Here is a 4,146-nt window from a genome sequence, read left to right on the forward strand (position 1 = left end):
AAAACCATAATTTCAAAACAACAGGAAAATTATCTGAAATGCCAGCGTCCAAGATCTCCAGGGGCCTCATGTATAAACGGTGCGTACGCACAGAAATGTTGCGTAAGAACTTTTCCACGTTCAAATCGCGATGTATAAAACCTGCACTTGGCGTAAAGCCACGCACTTTTCCACGGTACCTCATGCCTTGTCGTACGCAAGTTCTCCGCTCGGTTTTGCAAACTGGCGGCACCCAGCGTCAAAGCAATGGTACTGTTCTTGTGTGATTACTCATTATTTTCATGACGCGGCTTTATAAATACACAGAAACTAACCGCATATTGTTTATTAGTGTAATGCATCTGATTGTAATTAACTCGTAACAATATAATGGTCCAGGGAACAGCCATAGTATTCCAAATACCATAACTGCTTTAGCGTTGTTACTCTCACTTCTTCTTCTTCTTCTTCTTCTTCTTCTTCTTCTTCTTCTTCTTCTTTCAGCTCCCGTTAGGAGTTGCCACAGCGGATCATCTTTTTCCATATTGCTCTCACTGCACGACTCGGAGTATTTATATCACTGTATCTGAGTGTGAATCACAGCAGCAGCTGATCGGAAAGAGAATTATCGGTATACAGCTTTAAAGACACGCTGTCTCAGCCACTGCAAAATGTTTTAAAGCCTTTCCTGTACGGACCTCGCGGTTCAGAAACAGTTTAATCCCAAGAACTTTAAATGCACTCAATCAATTGCTCCTTGTAGAACTGTTTGTACTTATAAATACAATCACCACACTGTAAACTTGCACTACAGTTATAATATCTCACAACCTGGGCCACTTTATAAAACGCGTATTTACATATGATGACGATATCATTTTTAAGGTGAAATGCAGCAAAATATGTTTGTTAAATTATACACATAAAACTTTAACTTCATTTAAATAATCTATATTCTTCACTGGGAGTGTTGTGAAGGATAGAATAATTAAACATGTACTACGAAGATATTTCGATGTTCTTTAAACGTTTTGAAGAATCGGCGCTAAGCTTACAGATGGCTTAACGTCTATTACAGAGCTGATTGTGTGGCGATCGGTTACTTGGGGAAAGAAAAGCAAGGACTCTTGGGGCCACCCAATATATATTGAATATAAAACAGAAAGAGAAAATAACAACACAGCTAAAAACGCAGCAACAAATTTCGACAAAAGATAAATGCTTGTCATGAGCATGAGGCTCATGAAACACATGTTTAATAACGTGCTTTAGCTCCTATCATCATGAAAATGACATCACGTATACATCTCAGTATTTTAGTTATTCAGAGAGCTGTAATATCACAAATGTAATGGACTCTGTGTCCAGTTGGAGGAAGAGAGCCAGTTTAAGAAGCAAGTAGTGATTCACACACATAGATCACATACGAGTAGAAGATCAAATACAAAACAAAGCATTTAACGTGCTACTTTAATTACGATGTAATTTTGAGAAACTGGTTAATTAAACGATTTTAAGATGAAGTTTATAATGTTCTACTAAATGACAAAATAAACTACGTGATTAAAGTGGAAAATTCGAGATTAAAGTTGACATTTCATGCTTTTTCCCCACCGTGTGCCTTTTTTCTCTGTACCCTAATAAGCTTTCATATGACACTCAGACAGTGGGCTTACAACTCTTCTTTTCACGGCAACTTTGATATGTGACTTCTTTTTTATTTCTGGCACTGTGCGATTTTGTGAATGTGAGCTTTCAAGTTTCTCCAACACGCTATGTCACTCGATCAACTTCCTTTTGTTGATTATACCACGGTTTATTTGAACAAATAGTATGTTTTTCCTTTGACTCCACTTGGTATTCGCTGAAATTCTTATATTTTCCCGTGCTTTTCCCATTGTCTTTTCACAGAAGGCTGCGCTTAAGGGCGATTTATATTGATTTGCATATTCAAATAGGCGTAATTCTGGGAGGATTTGGGGCATTACATAATGCGCGTGCACGAGCGTTAGTTTTCACGCTGATCGGGATTTATGTAGCGGAAGAACGTGGAAGTTGGAGTACGCACAGATTCCTGCATCTGGATTTTTCTGTGCGTAAGCACATTTCGGCTTTTGTGCTTACGCCATGTTATAGTGCGAGTTCTACGCACGGCATTATACATGAGGCCCAAGGTTATTTGCAGAGAGGCCAAGTGTTAGGACTAAATCCAAAGTATGTCCTCCCTGATACATGGGACTTGACACCAACTGAGTAAAATTTAAAAAGTCCACAAGATTAAAACATCTTTAACCAGGAGTTTTGTCAAACAACAAACATGAATGGTAATATCTCCCAGAATCAGCATTCTATCAGCACGCGTCACCATGAAAGATAAGAACTCTGAGAACTCCAGGACAAAATCCTTATTACATCCAGGAGGTCTATCAACCTGTGCACACAGTACGGGAATTGTAAGATCAATTTTAAACAATTGAGCCTCAAAACAGGAGAAATTGTCTACAGTCAAAAGTCTACATTTAAAACAATTCTGAAAAACAGTAGCAAGTCCACCCTTTTGAGCAGGTGAGCTAAAAAAGGTACAACCAGGAGGGAAGAGATCATGGAGAGAAACTGAGTCGTCAGCACTTAACCAATTCTCTGACATAAATAGAAAGTTTAGGTTGCAAGACGTAAAAAAGTAATTTAAAATAAAAGATTTGTTGGTGTGGCATCTGGCCGGGACGCCCAGGAGGACCGGAGGAGGGCTTGTACCTCCTCCAGACTGCGAGGGGGTGACTGCCCTGGTTACATTGAGCTGGAGAAAGGACTGGAGGCGGCCAGAAGGCGATTGGACTGTGTGGCCTGGACATTGGGGGATTGGTGCTGGAGGCACTGGGGGTGCACGTAAATACTGTGAATATTGTAAATAAAGAGTGTGTTGGGTGAACTAATGATGTCCGTCTGTCTGTGTCCGGGTTTAAGTTCACAGTGGCATAGCTGGCAGGATGTCCCCCTGGGTCGAGGTGGGGACCTGTGTTTAAAGCAAATTATTCCGTGGACGGCCCAGCACAGCAGCGGCCCCCACCTGATCCCAAATGGGCGCACGCCCACTTCCGGTCCTTCAAGGCGTCCCGGCCAGGTTGTGGCCCCTGGCATCCTCGACATTGGCTACAGACCAAATATTCATTAAAGCCATCTTCACAGAGCAGTTTGAAGGTATTTCACGGACTTTTGTTGATTCATCTCTAACCTATGTGAGTATTGAAGTGAGCAAAGGTTATCAATATTAATTCCTCCACCCATCACAGTTGATCCACAGAGAGAAAATCCAGTAGCACAAACAATGGTAGGAATTAAACTGATGGTCAGAGAAGTGGAGGGCATACTCCAGCGCAGCCACCGACAAGAACCGCAATGTATATAGCGGGGCCATCTTAAAATTTCTAGGGGCACACAGTGATTATACGAGGTGTGGTTCAAAAAATATGGTGAATGTTTAAATAAAAAATAATAATTACAGTAAAAGACACATTGCGATTTATCCCCCTCAAAATACTTTATATCGCTTCGAGCAATCATATTTCATCATTCTTGTCATTTTCTGAAGCAGTTCTGGAAGGCTTCAATGTCCTGAATTGATTAGAAACATTTACCTTTCATGGTCATTTTGACTTTAAAGAAGAGCCAGAAGTCACATGGTGCAGTCAGATCCAGTGAAATAAAGTAGATGAGGACACACTGTAATATTTTTATCTGACAGAAATTTCCAAACCAGAAGCAATGTGTGACACGGAACATTGTCACGATGGAGGATGAAATCATTTTCCCATTTCTCAGGTCGTTTTCTATGCACATTGTTTTTGAAATGACCTAATAAGCCCTGATAATATTCAGAGTTCACCATAATGTTCCTGGGTACAAACTCAGCTTGCACAATTCCATCAAAGTCAAAAAACACAATCATCATCACCTTGATGCTGGATCTTGATTGACGCGCAAAGCATCGAGGCAGCCACAATAGCACAACTGAAGACCCTCACGAAAGAGGACAACCACAACTGCTTCAGAAAGTGGCAAGAACAATGGGATAAGTGTGTTTGAAGTGAGGGGGAGTAATCTGAGGGGTATTAATGGCAATGTTTCTTTTACTGTATTAATTATTTTTTTATTTAAATATTCACCGTA

The sequence above is a fragment of the Polypterus senegalus genome, chromosome 12 (assembly GCF_016835505.1).
Source record: "Polypterus senegalus isolate Bchr_013 chromosome 12, ASM1683550v1, whole genome shotgun sequence".
NCBI classification, from domain to species: domain Eukaryota; kingdom Metazoa; phylum Chordata; class Cladistia; order Polypteriformes; family Polypteridae; genus Polypterus; species Polypterus senegalus.